Here is an 18,080-nt window from a genome sequence, read left to right on the forward strand (position 1 = left end):
TAAAACTTCTCGGTCCAACAATGAACCAACTATCAGCATGCTTCATTTTCAACGAATATTGTATCCATTTAACATCAATATTGTGTCAGAAGTTAGGATTTGTTGGCGTCAATCCAGGTGTTGCTCTTACCGTCCAGAGCAAACAACTTACATATGATGCTCTGAGAACAGAACCACGTGATTTTGATACCAATCAATATTCCCGTTTAGCATGCCAAATCAAAAATGTATTAGATATATCAAATACAAAAGGTTTATCATTTCCAGCGATACTGAAACCAGAATAAAGTCATATTTCCGAGGGTGAATCAAAAGTGTACTCAATTGATGATTGTGTTTCTAAATTTAACATGCTACAAAGCAAATATGAAAAGGATTGGGATGAGGCTGGCTTTGGTAGTTCAGTGGTTCTTATGGAATTTTTGTCAGGTATTGTTCACCATATTGATGGAATAATATTTCAGGGTGTTTTAATAAAAGCACTGGTCACTGACATGGGTCCAAAATTACTATATGGATTTTCTGATACAACCACGTGTTTTCCTACTAGCTTACCAGATAAACTCATGGCAGAAATAATTTAGGCAATATTTGATTGCTGTAGAAAGATTGGGCTAGATAATGGTGTTTTTAATGTTGAAATGATAGTGAGTCCAAATGGTTTAAAGTTGATTGAAATTAACTGCAGACCGAGTTCTTACCGTAGATGTGTCGTCTTCCGAACAACGAACTCAATCGACCTATTCGTAACACTAGCTTTAATTGCTGCTGGAATAAAACCAGAGTTTCCAAAAACTAGCAAGTGTATGCAGTTTGATGTAATTTATACTCGATCGCTAATAGTCGCCAATTACAAGACAAAACTGTTCAGCAAAAAATCATGGAACTGAAAAATAGAGAAGAAATTCTATATATTGAACAAACGGATATTCCTAAAGTTGATGAAATGTTTCCAAAGTGTTTTGCTCATTTAGTTGCATTTGACAAGACAAATGGAAAACTTGCAGAGCAAAAGTTGATAAAGATTTGCAAGGAACTCGCCTTATATACCAATGACTATGATTTAGAATAGTTGACAAAATATTTCTATAAGATATTATTTTATCCTTTTTTCCCCTTTTTTTTTTTTACTAGAGCACACCTTTTTCTCCTTGAAGATTTTTGTAATACTTGACACACAATGTCAGCACCTACATATGATGTTTTATGTACCATTGATAATGACCTTGATATTTGACCTTCAAGGTCAAATAAGAGGTCAAGGTCAAATAAGTCATTATCCATGGTACACAACACATCATATGTAGGTGCTGACATGTCAATATGAAAGATAAGTGTACTGATTGCTTATGAGACATCACAATTAAATTGGAGTGGTAGTAAGCAATTTTATTTTATAGGCCACAGAACAGACAAGACCTTCGCAGTACAGCTAAGGCTTTTTCCCTGTGGTCATGTTCCGCTCCCTCATATAATGATGTTACTGTTTAGACTTATCTTTTAAAAAAGTTCAGAACCCAATCCGTAACCCATATTTAATCTTAATTGCCCTTCTAGTTCATCATGGGGGTCATATACAAACTCATCATAGATATCAGGACTAAATATAGTATATACACCAGACGCGCGTTTCGTCTACAAAATACTCATCAGTGACGCTCGAATCCAAAAAAGTTAAAAAGGCCAAATAAAGAAACGAAGTTTAACAGCATTGAGGACTAAAATTCCTAAAAGTTTTGCCAAATACAGCTAAGGTAATCTATGCCTGATGTAGAAAAGCCTTAGTTTTTCAAAAAATTAAAAAATTTGTAAACAGTAAATTTATAAATATAACCGTATCAATGACAATTCATGTCAGCACAAAAAGTGCTGACTACTGGGCTTGTGATACCCTCGGGGAAATAAATCTCCACCAGCAGTGGCATGCCCTGCCCTCTACATACAATTGATGGTTAAATAGCTTGAAATATGTTCATATTCCTACCTTCAATTATATATATTTTTTCAATCAGACCTTAGAGTACAACAATGATGTTTTGATGGAGTTCGCTCCCATTATAAACACTCTTCAGATACCCACCTATAAACTATGTACTTTAATAATTTTATATCATGACTAGACAAATTAAGTGTACCATATATTATGTTACTCATTTCCTAACCCCTTTGACTCATAAGTTGTTAAATTTATTGGAAACGGTGCATAATTCCACTAACGCACCATATTTTTTATTTACAATTGCAGTCTTTTTTTGACAAGAGTGACTTCTACAGGGAAGACATTAGTTTTGATTCACTAAAACAGTTCTAACCAGTAATAGTTAAATTTTCCAAAAAAATCGTAGAATTTAAGCTTAAGTGCCAGTCTTTGTAAGAATCAGGCAATTTAGGTATAAATTAAAACATGATAAGAAAAAACCCACCGAGTTAATCATGCTATTTAATACTAACCATCATCCTGAGTTAAAAAGTATTAGTCTTTTGTTTGTGTGTGTCTGGTAATATCAAATAACTTGGTTAGAAAATTGGTTAGAATGATAGCAAATTACAGAGTTATCTCCCCTTATTCGTTAATTTCTAGTGCATTTCAACCAAATTGTATCTTCTATTACCACAGCAGAAAACAGAAATGAATGTTATTTTTGTGCATAACTACATATTTTTATCTAAAATCAATGTCAAATTGGGTGGGTTTTTTTGGTCATGTTTTCACCACTGCCTGATTCTTAGGCAGACTGGCACTTTAAAATGCAGAGACTTAAAATACTGCAAATTTGGAACTTAAAGCTTGTAATAATATTATAATTGCTTATTCATGGTGACCGTCAAAAAATGTGAGATTAATCGAAGCAAATTTACATTTATAAACTGTAACAGAATATTGTACAAAAATGAAAATGCAACTTTGGTTATATAACAGCCTATGCCATATAGAGCTAACTACGTCGTGTCGGGTTTCCCAGTTTGTTGCAGATCGTGTAGCGACCAATTGGTGTACAATTTTTTGGCTGGTTAACTTCTGAGATGAAATGTTGTATCCTTGACATCGGTTCGTATTGTAAAGTATCTAGTATAATTAATCGTTATCTAATCTAAATTTATGCAATTGCTTTCTAAAGATAAATTGTCAAGGCTGAAGATGAGTCCAGTTCAAACAATTAGAAGTTGGGGGAAGCATTGAACATCGGTTGTTTTATTCATATTGCAATTATTTTTGAATTTATAGAAGGTCTCTTTAGTCAGTTTGTTGGATTTCCCAAATGATAACTAAGAAAACAATGAAGATTTAATAACTAATGGCTGTTATTTGAAAGGCCCAAGAAAAAGGTAAAATTTCTTCAAAAAATTAAAAAGAACCTATTATAATACATTGTACCACAATATACGTTTATATTCATGTATGCTTTTTATACGACTGCAAAAAAACAAAAACAAACCACAATTGGTTTAAGTGAATAGATCTCTATAATTTAAAACAAAAGGTTCAATACCACAAAAGGAAGGTTTGGATCGTTTTTAGGGATGATGGTCCCAACCGTTTAGGAATAAGGGCCCACAAAGGGGCCAAAAACAAGCATGTTTCTAGTTTCAGGATAATTACTTGTGTATTAGTGTTTCTATTGCTCTGAAATTGTACCACAATAATTAATATTACAAGCAGAAGGTTGGGATTCATTTTAGAGGTTATGGGGCCAACAAATTAGGAATAAAGGGCCAAAAAGGGACCAAAAACTAGCATGTTTATAGTTTCCAGACAATAACTTGTGTGTTAATGTATGGTTCTCTCTGACACCACAATGTTCCGTATAGCATAGGGAAGTCTAGGATCGAGTTTGGGGTTAATAACTCAAATATTGAGGAATTAGGGGCCAAAAAGGGCTAAAAACAAGCATTTTTCTGGTTTCAAGACAATGACTTGTGTTAAAGTGTATGGATCTCTCTGGAAAGATTCCGTTATACAAAGGAGAGGCTGGGACTGTGTTGTAGGGTTGTTGCTCCAAGGGGGTTTCAAAAAGGTAACTGGGGTAGGGGGTGGGGGGGGATTTCGTTTTCCAATTCATTAAGGAATTCATATTTTTTTTCCAAATTTCGAATTCAATTGCACAGTATTGCACAATAGAATTGTTTGATCTTTGAACACATTTATTTTGTGTCAGAATTATATATATTATGTCAAAAATTTGATTTCAATCCAAATTCAGACAGTATCAAGCATGAGTATTGTGTCCAAAATACACCAACTGTTCAATCTTCGGTTGTATCAGACTGCGCTCAGCGAAGCATTTTATATAAGCTGAAAAAGACCTCCTTATGTGATTGTTTGTGTCAGTGTAAAAGTGTAATTTTGACATAAAATATATAAAGTATTTCCAAAGTTTGCTTTAGACATTATCTCTTAACCATAAAAAAACTTAACATTAATAAGCTCTGTCCAAATTTGATAAAATCTAAATTTTGTTAAAGTTGTTGGTGTTAAAAAAAAGAACTAAATATTGATGCCGCTGCAACCAACAAAAGAATATAGGATCGCTATATCTCACTTTTGCAACATGAATAGTGTAGTATCGATATAAATTATCAGCATGACAACAATTTAATGGCTAAACTTGCCAGTTTACTTCCTATTGGTGTTATTGTCCTTCATGGGCGATTTTAAACATTTATTTGCGTGTTTGCGTATTATTTTGAAGTGGGATAAACTGTAATAGTTTAATGTATAGGTGTATAGAAACTATAGGGGAAAAAAAGAAGAACTACAAAAAGTTCTGCATGACTTAAATTGTCAGACGACTTATAGCCTTATAATGACGAATTGGTGGATCCATACGATGTGTCTTTAAATTCCATAGATCTACTGCTTAACCTTCGATCACAATCTTTGCAATTTTGCAGCAACATAAAAACTTTTGATTTTTCTACGCTATATACTACTATTCCCCATGCTCAGTTGAAAGATCGACTTCACCATCTCATAAAACAGAGCTTTTTCTATAAAAATGGGAATCGTAGATACAAATTTCTTGTTTTGGGTTACAATAATTCATATTTTGTGAAGAATCACACTGAATCTTCCAGAAAATATACTGAAAATGATATTATCAAAATGCTGGACTTTTTGATCAACAATATATTTGTTGAGTTTGGAGGATTTATATTTCAACAGCCAATCGGTATTCTAATGGGTACTAATTGTGCGCCCCTGCTGGCTGATTTGTTTTTGTACTCGTATGAAGCAGAATTCATTCAGAACCTTCTAAAAGACAAAAAGAAAAAGCACCTTGCGAAATTCTTTAATTTTACTTTCCGATATATTGATGATGTTCTATCATTGAATAACCCATACTTCAGCCAATACTTACATCTCATATATCCCAGTGAACTTGAAATTAAGGATACTACTGATACTAGAAGGACTGCTTCATACCTTGATCTTTTCCTCAATATTGACGTAGATGGACGACTTCACACAAAAATCTATGACAAACGGGACGATTTCAACTTCCCAATTATCAATTTCCCATTTCTCAGCAGTAACATATCATCTGCCCCTTCGTATGGTGTTTACATATCACAATTGATACGTTATTCACGTGCTTGTTCACACTATACGGACTTCATATACAGGAGTGTGCTCTTTACGCAGAAACTACTCCAACAAAGTTATGAGGAGGACAGATTAAAATTGACACTCCGTAAATTTTATAGACACCATCACGAATTGGTGGATCCATACGATGTGTCTTTAACCAAACTAGCTAAGGACATTTTTACCACATGGTAGATTGTGGTTTGTCATTATGTCGTCTAATATTTTAATTACCAAACGTGACTTATTCCCGATTTTGCTAATTGTGAATTCGCATTACTATAAGACGTGTTACGGTACTTGTCTTTCCCAAATTCATGTATTTAGTTTAAATGTTTAATGTTATATTTGTAATTCTCATCGGGTTTTGTCAAATGTGTTGACGTCTTTTCTATTATATATATATGTGTTATGGAAAGAAAAAATAATCACCGCCGTCATTTATTAGATTTAATTTTGGTCAACGTAATCTGTACGATAATTTACGTTTGAAGTTGCATTCATAACACACTGGACACATATATATATATATATATTATAGTTAATTGCTATTAATAAGTATTGCAATATGCATTGTGTTTAAATGCAATATCAGTATTTAGTTCTATTATAATCTTTAATCAATCCTAATTCGATCTTACTTTTGAGATATAGTTTTTCATATGTGACGTCATTCTTCTGCTGTTTCAGAAATTTCATAAATTCAAATGTGACGTAATTTTTAATGCCTTTTCACCATCGTATGTGACGTCATTTTCACAATTTACTGCGTTGACGCCTGGACTGAGTAGGGTGTGTCTATTCTGTGTTGGTCTTTGCATGTATTTGTGTTTGTTTTCTGTAATGAGTTAATACTTCAGTTTCATTATGTATATCTGTTATATTCATTTGATAAAATTTACTGTTTGCAATAGCATTAATTGTTCTAAATAATAAGGATGTTCTTATCCCAAGCACAAAAACATAGCCGTATTTGACACAGCCTTTTTCAACTTTTGATCTTCAGTGCTATACAACTTTGTACTTTTTTTCGCTTTCGATCTTTTATATCTGGGCGTCACTAGTGAGTCTTATGTGGACGAGGCGCGTTTTTGACGTATTGAATTTTAAACCTGATGCTTTTTGTTATTCATTAATCATGTGTTTCTTTGTCTAATACGTTCTCCTATTTATTTGTATTGTAGTCCTGTAATATTATGTTGTCATTTCAATGTTATATTTAACATTGCCATTAAAGTGCGAGGTTTGGCATGCCACAAAACCAGGTTCAACCCACCATTTTTTCCTTTAAAAATGTCCTGTACCAAGTTAGGAATATGGCCATTGTTATATTATTGTTCGTTTCTGTGTGTGTTACATTTTAACGTTGCATCGTTTGTTTTCTCTTATTTTTTAGTGTAATTTCACATTACGATAAGACGTGTCACGGTACTTGTCTATCCCAAATTCATGTATTTGGTTTTGATGTTATATTTGTTATTCTCGTGGGATTTTGTCTGATGCTTTGTCCGTTTCTGTGTGTGTTACATTTTAGTGTTGTGTCGTTGTTCTCCTCTTATATTTAATGCGTTTCCCTCGGTTTTAGTTTGTTACCCCGATTTTGTTTTTTGTCCATGGATTTATGAGTTTTGAACAGCGGTATACTACTGTTGCCTTTATTTAACCTTTTTTTTAATTTTTGCCTAGTATCTTGAAAACATCTAAAGATGTCAACTTTAAAAAGCAAGAAAAAATGTTTTATAATTATTTGATAGAAAGAAACATTTAATTAGATTGTTTTATAATGATGAGTTAACTCTAGTAAAATATGACAGCACACATTAGTTATAATTTAGGATTTCTTTGTATTATCCAAATTCCCGTAATTAACCCTGTAATTCGAGATCCCTCTTTCAGTTGTGTCCCTAATGAGGGACATTAATTTTCATTTATAATGGAGAGCTAGAAGAACGAGCAAATTTACCTGTGCGTAATGTGAGTAATATTTAAGGCTTTCAAATCTTTTCATTACATTAATTTGTTGTTAATCTAAATACTTTTGACATTAGAAATAATTTTTCATGAAAAATTAGTTAAACCGCAGATACCTCACTTTCAATTCATCATACTTTGCATTGGCAAAAGTCAATTTTGTCCGGTATTGAACCAGTCTACGATTGACAAAGGGAAGTAATTTGTTTAAAAAGTGTGTAATAACGAAATCAAATCGGTAATTGGCAAATGGACTATTGGTCATATAGAAATCAATGTTAATTTGACTGTATTTTTTTCAGGTATTTACACCTTGTGAAATTATTTCTCTTTTCTTTTAAAACTATTCTTTGAAACTATATGGATATACAGATTGTTATTCCATAAATGATTGTTATTAATTAACAACTGCAAATTTTTACATTTTTTACAGAAAATATCCTTTAAAAAGTCTTCAAATGTTTCATTTCGAATTTTATAGATCTTGCATTTCTGATTCAATAATATATATAATAAACTGTTATCACAGAGATATGTCTCGCTTTTTTGTAATTTCGATAATGCAAATCTTGAAAATAGAATAGCAACACTTTAACATGTAATTTTTGCAAATATTCAAGGTCAATGAACCATGACTAAAGGTACTTGGCTTAAAAATCTCCATTGAAAAGTGATGTGCGAATGCTTATACAAATGAATACCAAATACCATTGAATTAGCATCAGTAGTTCCCTTTAAACAAACCTAAACACAAACTAATACAAGTAAACTGAGACAATTTCATCACAGTCAATAGACAATGACTGAGGGGTGGGGCCAAATTGTCTCCATGGAAATTAGATATGCCGACGCTTATACAAATGCATACAAAATATAATTAACTTACCACTAGTGGTACCACATTAACTGACATAATCACAAATCAATACATGATATGTATGTTAACAATTCAAAGTCAATAGACCATGACTGAGGGGAGTGGCCAAATAATCTATATGGAAATGAGATGTGCCAAAACTAATCTGCATACCAAATATCTTTGACTTACCAATAGTGGTTAACCATAAACTATATCTTATCACAAACAAAACATTGTTGACGCCTCCGTCGTTGTCGCCGACGACAGAAACAGCATACCTATGTGTCGATTTTTTAATCCGTCAAGAGAGACAAAAGGGGTGCTTCAACAATGAAATTTGGATAACTGCGTACTGACATAATTTTTTATCGATAGAATAATTGATAATGCAGGTTACTGGTTGAGAGTTGAGAGATTGGAAACCTAATAAATGGCCCACATGATACATACGACATTCACATGTATTTTTATTTCTCAATTGATTATTAAAAGGAAAATGTATGGTTACTCACACTTGCATACTCTTGAAGAACAGTACAATTTATACGAAAGAATAATTTCAATACATGATGACAAGGCTTTTTATAGTACCGGTATATAAACCATAGGTAGTGATCAAAATAGTTGAATATAATATGGAAAACAGATCATTGTCACTTTAAAAAAATAATAAAGCGATTCTGTTAGAGGGACTTTGCCTTGTAATTAAATTTCGATATGCAAAACCAGGTTGGTTGTTTTTAAAAGAAAATCAATATTGTATCTCTGAACCATTCGACATTTAAATAACAGTTGCAAAATTCATTAGACGAAATTTGTAGAAAGACGCCATTTAGTTGAGATATAACAGGTGAATATGGTCTACTGATCTATAAAAACTAATAGGTTTATAAATAAGTCAAGCTTGCTCAATATGGATATTTTAAATATTTTTTTGTAAGATACGGTCTATTAAGATTCAACATAGCATTACTATACAAAACGCTGCGTTTTATGACAAGTTAAAATGTTGTAAGGTTCTTTTCAGTGTTCTTTATAAATTTGACCTTTCCACAAAATGAATGTGAAAATAAAATTTGCGTAGTACGATTGTCAATAAAAATACAAATAACAAAAGACCAAAAAGCTAATACATATCTTATATAATCGCTATTTTGTGCATTTTTCCTTTGATTTTTTGGTGATATTTATTCATATCAGGCTTCTCGTTTGAGATGGAAAATTATCGGTAGAAAGTAAGGAGGCACGTGGCGTTGGTAATGAAATTGACATGAAATTGACAACGTCGTCATAAGTAATATAGCGATAAACAGATTATATTTTGAAGTAGAATATAAATCATTTTTTTGTTTGTTTATTCTTTATTGCTGATCATACTTTTCTGTTTACAGTTTTGTGTCTAAAACACAAACAAGAGTGTACACGCTGAAATGTCTCGCCTTCTTTACTTACCATTGATATCATGTTGATAGTCCTAAATATATAAAGCTTTACTACAACTATCACATCAATTTAACATGATCCATGAAAATGATTCAAGGTTAGATTAAAAACCAATTGTTCAGAGAACAATTGAAGGTCTTTCCATCAGTAAGGATCTATTTTGATATGAAAATATTAAAATTTGGTTTTAAAATATTAATTTCAGCGTCAAATGACAAATTATTGTACGCTGATTCTAAAAATATAAGGTTACTACACAAAAAGATATAAATAAGGGAGATTATTTTCTACTTCCGGTTCAAAATTTGTAACTTCTGGTACTGTCTTATAGTTAACTTGACGCTGATTCCAAAAATATATGGTTTTGCATACTTTTACAGTAATTTATAAAAAATAGCTACTTCCGGTTTACAAAAGGTCACTTCCGGTTAGCTTTTTCAACGTCATATTGCTTGCAACCTAATGCAAAAAGTCTAATCGCTTTAACATGAATACATATGAGGTAAAAGCAAAGGTCGAAATCTAGAACGTTAAATTAACATATGACCTTGAGCTCAATTTCAAGGTCATCAACTAAGGACATCAAATCAAAAGACTCTAGGTCTATACGTTATATTGTTAATGAGTTATATTACAATATGACTGATATTAGATATAAAAGGGGGAATACTCGCATCAAATGCTTACGTACCCTTTCGACTAAAATTTATGTGTAACGTCATGTCGCGACTAACAATTGTGTGAAAATATTTTGTCGATACCTTATAAGATTTATGAAAATGAGAGACAACAAGCCAAAATCAAAATTTTGAACATGATCTTGACCTTTGACCTTGACCCCATTTATTTTTTTTTGGACCAAGGACTTCAAATAAACAGACCGTAGGCCTCTATCACTTATGGTTTTCCAGTTAAAAATACATTTCAAAATTTTAAATACAAAAGGGGAAATAACTCTCATATGGAATCTCTATGCGGCTTCGGTCAAAATAAAACAGAATATCCTGAGGATGTAACTAGCAATTTGGAAAAATAAATTCGTCGGTTTCTTATACGATTGCGAAGCCTTAGGGATAACAAGAAAAACAGTGTTCGGAGAAATAACTCTTATATGGGAAAGTATTCGGTTTCGCAGTGTCAGTTTCAAAAGCGTATAAACTGTCTGATAGCATATTCCAAATATCTAAGCGACATCTTGCAAAACAAAAAAACAGCGAAGGAAAAAAATTTGGTGGAAGAAAAAAAAATAATAATCAGAAGAAATCTAATAGGTCTTTCCACTGAAAGGTGGAAAGACCTAATAAACCAAACTAGAAATACATGTACACCTGGTTTATAAAATCGATAATTCAAAATACAATGGATTGCATTTACATCAATGATTATAAAGACAAGACAAAAGTTTTACGTTTTTATCATTGATTGTCACTTTAATAAAAATAAAGAATGTTTGCTTCACTTTTCTTATTTTTGTACAACTGTAACGTGTTGTTTTGTAAACGACTTCATAGATCATTTCTTTGGTTTTAAGTTTAAATGAAATATTGATAAGACATCAGTATAATATATTAAATAACACATGGCTGAGGGTGTGATACAGCAGATTATTCCCCGTCGAAAAAAACATTGGAAGATATTCTACTTAACATCTGTTTAAGTTCTTTCCACCATTCGTTCTACAGTAAGACATGACCCTCATAATTATTGTGATGAAGTATACTCAATGAGTTGTGTCAATCACAATGGTGTTTCCTAAAAATTGTAAAGATGAACAGCAAAATTTTCAATTTTTATCTCGACTATTTTGATGTAATATCAAAACTGTTGATTTGACCACGCTTCTCATTTCTATTTTAATGATTAATTGAAATGTGAAAGAAATCGCGTCAAAAAGTAAAATCACAAAAATACTAAACTCCGAGGAAAATTTAAACACATCAAACGAATGGATAACAACTGTCATATTCCTGAATTGGTACAGGAATTTTCTTTTGTAGAAAATGGTGGATTGAACCTGGTTTTATAGCGCTACACCTCTCAGTTGTACGACAGTCGCACCAAATTCCATTAAATTGACAACGATGCGTGAACAAAACAAACAGATAGAATTGGTGAAAAGTCAAAAATTAGGGTGACAGCAGTCAACATTGTGTTATAATCTTAATCACAATAAAAACAAACAAATGTTAAACAAAGAAGCACAAAATTTATCAAATTTAATCTTCTCACTTATTGCTTTCTTACTTTTGTATTTTTTACAGAAACGGGAATCGTAGATATAAATTAATATCATGAAAAAATCTAACTTTGTGAAAAGAAAACTGCACCGATTAAATAAAAAAATGAATCGATCGAAGATGATGATATTAACATTGATGCAAAATATGCAAAAATTGATAAAATTCATGTTTGAAGCGCACTCACTCCTATTATAGGTCAGTTGAATATTACCGTCATGGTGAATGATTTGTTTATCTTATTTTGTTCGGCATTTTTACTATTTTTTAAAATGATCGATCTGCTGTCGTTTTCGCAAATAGAATATTGCAATAAAAAAATCAGCCTTTAAATGTTGGGACTCCTATGAGAAACCAAATGACGATTTCGGCTTTCTTAACTTTTTTGTTGATCATTTTTAATGTTTACAGTTTCTCTCTACTTATCTTACATTTTCCAGAAATAGAATAAACCAGGAATTTTTTTTACCAATGAACCATGAAATGAGGTCAATGTCAGATGAACCATGCCAGACAGTCATGTAAAACTTACAATCAATCTATGCAATAACTATAATTGACCTGTTGTTTATAGTATTTAAAAGGAAACAAACTTAGACATGTAGTCGCAGTCTCGACAAAAATTGAAATATCAAGGGAAATATTTATAATTTAAAATTTTTGTCTTGTCTTTATAATCATTGATGTATAAATATAAATAAGGATTCAGTTGACTATTTCCGCCATGCTATCTGATTTGTAGATCGTGTATTGCTGCCTTTTGGTTGTTGTTTTGAGTTCCTATCTAGTTAGAATATGTTTTAGTAAATGAGACAATGACAAGAAAAAATCCTTAAAAAAGGTCATCCAATGTTTTCAGTCAATTTGCATTTTTATAGATTTTGTGCTTCGGATGCATTGCATTTACATCAATGATTCTAAAGACAAAGCAAAAGTTTTACGTTTATCATTGATCGTCACTTTAAATGTAAAAAAAAACAACCTTTTAGCTTCACTTTTGTAATTTTTGTACAACTGCTACGCATTGTTTCATAGACTATTTCTTTTGATTTAAGTTTAAATGAAAATAAAGACTCTCAGTATAATAAATCAAATAACCCATAGCTTAGAGCATGATCGAGCAGATTATTACCCTTCGGAAAACCATTGTCAACCTGCCGCGGTTGACAATGGTTTTCCGAGGGGTATAAACCTGCTCGATCATGCTCTAAGCTATGGGTTATTTGATTTAAATTAAAAGTATTTGAGTTCAGCTATTTCTCTAAGGTAATCATTCATCCTGTAACTTTAATTATTACGAGATCTTAGGATGGATTGCATCCAAGCATACAACGTTTCGTTAATCCGTGAGCACACACTTACATTTAAATTACGGTGCATGGTAGTCTTGCTGCACCAGAGCTATCGTCTAGATACTCGAGACAACCTTTTTGTAACCCGTGCACATACAGTCACATCTACATCTACATTTTGGTGCATTGATGTTATAATCCTGGTACCTTTTTGTAACGCGTTAAACTGTAAAATTGGATGTTTTCAATGGCAAATAATAAAGAGGCGACCTTAGGGAATGATTATATAGTATGGAACAGAGAAAATATTGAGCAAATATCAGGAAAAACTGTTCTGGTCATTGGAGCTTCTGGTAAAGATCGCCGATTTGTGTGGAAAACTTTTCAGGATTTAAATATTAAGGTAAATGTTATTTAATTTCCATAGCCTAGCGTTTCATTGTGGATCAAATTTCCTCTTTTTCTTTGAGTGCAACACAATAGCACATCAATGCTGAAAAAACGCTAAAAAACAAACCAATCGATCAATCATTCAATTTGAACCATTATATAATGATAGTCTTAAATTAACAATTAATTCTAAAATGTTTCAGGTTATTCTTGTGGATCCAAAAGAAAACAAACATCTCCGTGATAAAGTTGATGTATTGATTAAATACAACTTCTCGGAAAATTCAATACTAGCAGATGAAAGTCATGGTGATGCCATTATAAAACTTCTCGGTCCAGCAGTGAACCAGCTATCAGCATGCTTCACTTTCGACGAATATTGTATCCATTTAACATCAATAGTGTGTCAGAAGTTAGGATTTGTTGGCGTCAAACCTGATGTTGCCCTTATAGTCCAGAGCAAACAACTTACATATGATGCTCTGAGGAAAAAATCACGTGATTTTGATACCAATCAATATTCTCCTCTATCATTCCAAATAAAAAATGTATCAGATATTTCAAATACAAAAGGTTTATCATTTCCAGCGATACTTAAACCAGAATATGGTACTTTTTCCGAGGGCGTATCAAAAGTGTACTCAATTGATGATTGTGTTTCTAAATTCAACATGTTACAATGTACATATGAAAAGAATTGGGATGGGGGTGGCTTTGGTAGTTCAATGGTTTTAATGGAATTTTTGCCAGGTATTGTTCACCATATTGATGTAATAATATTTAAGGGTGTTTTATTGAAAGCGCTAGTTACCGATATGGGTCCAAAATTACCATATGGATTTTCTGATACAACCACGTGTTTTCCCACTTGCTTGCCAGATAAAGACGTGGCTGAAATAATTCAAGCATCATTTGATTGCTGCAAAAAGGTTGGGTTAGATAATGGTGTTTTCAATGTTGAAATGATAGTGACTTCGAATGGTTTAAAGATGATTGAAATTAACTGCAGACCAGGTTCTTACAGTAGGTGTGTCGTCTTCAGAACAACGGACTCTGTTGACCTATTCGTAACACTAGCTTTAATTGCTGCTGGAATAAAACCAGAGTTTCCCAAAACTAGCAATGTGTATGCAGTTGGATGCTATCTTTATTCGTTCGCTCATAGTCGCCAATTACAAGACAAAACTGTTCTGCAAAGAATCGAAGAACTGAAAAATAGAAAAGAAATTCTATATATTGAAAGATCGGATATTTCTAAAGTTGATGAAATGTTTCCAAAGTGTTTTGCTCATTTAGTTGCATTTGACAAGACACATGGAAATCTTGCAAAGCAAAAGTTGCTTAATATTTGCAAAGAACTTGCCTTATATACAAATGACTATGATTTAGAACAGTTGACAAGATATTTCTATTAGATTGTATAGTACTTTTTTTGTGTTTTAGGCACAAAACTGTAAACAGAAAATGGATTTATATATTTATGTTCTATTTGAAAATATGATGTTTGCATGCCTTTGTTCTTACCAGTAAATTCGTATCGTTTTCGTCAATTGCGTAAGGGTGTTACATGAGAACATACTGGTTAAATTTTCTGTCTAATAATCACATTGTCACCGATGTTTATCATAGTCAATTTACATTTCATATTATATAATATATTTAATAGCATATTTTGGTCTTTTATGATTTGTATTTTAATTGACAATCATACAACGCATTTTTTTCTTCTTTATTTAGAGAAAAAAGTCATATTTAAAAGGAACACTGAATTCAGCCTTGTAACATTATTACTTGTCATAAAATATGTAGCATTGATATTAACGCAACACAGCATTAATATTAGTGCTATGTTGAATCTTAAATTAATAGACCGCATCTCCCAAAATATACTTTAAAATATCAATATTGAGCAAACATGACTTATGTCTACATGTTCTAACCGTATTAACTATTAAATATCAGAAAGCTGTTCTACATCGTCCTTCTAATGAACTGTTGGTTAATTGTCAAATGGTCAAATGACACATCATTGATTATTTTTTTTCATTTGAAAAGAATGGTTTGTGTATCGAAATTTGAGTATATGGCAAAGTCCTTCTAACATCAATCGCGTAACTTTTTGAACCACTGAACGATGAAAATGATGTCAAGGTCACATACGACTTGGACATGTACACCTTACAATCATTTGATACACCGAGTATAGAAGATCTATTGCGTATCTGATATATAAATTTGACCACGAAAACTTACCTTGTTCACAGATCCATGAAATGAGGTCATGGTCAGATGAAAACTGTATGACGGGCATCATGACATTGAAAGGTATGAACATACTAAATTGATCATTTTACTCATACTGATATTAAATTGACATTACAAACAATCTGAACTTTTTGTAAGTAGTCACTGAACAATAAAAATATAAAGCTTGTCAGTACAAAAAAATGTAGTTAGTTAACGCCACCGGATCACTATCCATATACCAAGCTTTCTGTGACGGAAGTCGGATGCTGGACAAAATTTTAAATATTTCCGCCATGCTGGCTGATTTGAAGCAACATAAGCAACACGACAGGTGCCACATGTCTGAACTTTTCATCTGTTATAGTTAATGAGAGAGGGGCGAAAGATACCAGAGGAAAAGTAAAACTCATAAATCGAAAATGGACCAGTTAGTGTCTTACCCATCTTTTCTAAAATCTTTGAAAAAATATTTGAAATCCAATTAACTGATTATTTTGATAAAATATTTAATCCATTTTTGTGTGCATTTAGACGTGGACATGGATGTCAGACCACACTTCTCAGAGTGTTAGAAGACTGGCTCTTGATACAAACCAGTACATTGCAGCGGTATTAATGGATCTTTCTAAGGCTTTTGACTACCTGCCTCACAATATTATGCTAGATAAAATATCAGCATGTGGTTTAACACTCAATGCAGTTGCTCTTTTAAGTCCTATTTATTTAATCGAAAACAGCAAATTAAAGTCAACAATGTTCTGAGTGGTTGGCTAAAATTGAAAAGGACAAATTGACAAATAATAGTTAACAAGAAACATAGAAAACTAAAGAATGAGAAACACGAAACCATAAAAACAGGGGGTGATATCAAGTACTCTGGAAGGGTAAGCAGATCCTGCTTCTCATGTGGCACCCGTCGTGTTGATAATGTTATTACAAATCCGGTTAATATCTTAGTGAGAGAGCATCGTCTTTTTAGTAGAAAAGTAAAGTTAAAGAATATTGCTAACTTCTTTTTTTTTTTTATCCTAAGAAGTTCCTGTATGAAGTCAGCCTCGTTTTAATACAAGAAACAAGTCGGCAAGAAAAGGGGCACAATTGATTCCAATTGGAATGTCGACAGTCTGTTGAAAAACACGTCCTCCAAACGTAACAAATATGTTGTCAATCAAGCATCTTGATAATGTCAGTTTCAGAGATTTTTTTGTTTGAATCAGTGTGATCCTTTACAAGGTATTTACAAGGTATGATATATTCCTTCCTAAGACACGATCTTTGTATCAGATAACGACAGGGGAAAATGTCATTAAAAAAAGTCAGAAATATTTCGATTTTTTTTTAGATTTGTGTAGCTGTTGTACTGACATAATTTTGTTTCGATGGGATAATTGATAATGCAGGTTACTTGTGAGAGATTTGAAACGTAATAAATGGCAACATGATATCATACGACATTCACATGTATAAAATTGAGAAAGGAAATGGGGAATGTGTCAAAGCGACAACAACCCGACAACAGCCGAAGGCCACCAATGGATCTTCAATGTAGTGAGAAACTCCCGCACCCGTGGCATCCTTTAGCTGGCCCTATAAAAAATATGTATACTAGTACAGTGATAATGGAAGTCATACTAATCTCCGAATTATACACAAGAAGCTAAAATTTAAAATCATACAAGACTAACAAAGGCCAGAGGCGCATGACTTGGGACAGGTGCAAAATTGCGGCGGGGTTAAACATGTCTATGACATATCAACCCTCCCCCTATACCTCTAGCCAATGTAGAAATCTAAAAGGATAACAATACGCACATTAAAATTCTATGTATGTTTATTTCACAATTGGTTATTAAAGGAAAATGTTTGGTTTCTCACATTTACTTACTCTTGAAGAACAGTACAATTTATAAAAAAGAATAATTTCAATACATGATGACAAGGCTTTATATAGTACCGGTATAATAACCATAGGTTGAATCTAATATGGAAAAAAGAGCATTGTCACTTTTTAATAATTAAGCGATTCTGTTAGAGGGACTTAAATATTTCGATAC

Source organism: Mytilus galloprovincialis, chromosome 1 (genome assembly GCF_965363235.1).
Source record: "Mytilus galloprovincialis chromosome 1, xbMytGall1.hap1.1, whole genome shotgun sequence".
NCBI lineage: Eukaryota > Metazoa > Mollusca > Bivalvia > Mytilida > Mytilidae > Mytilus > Mytilus galloprovincialis.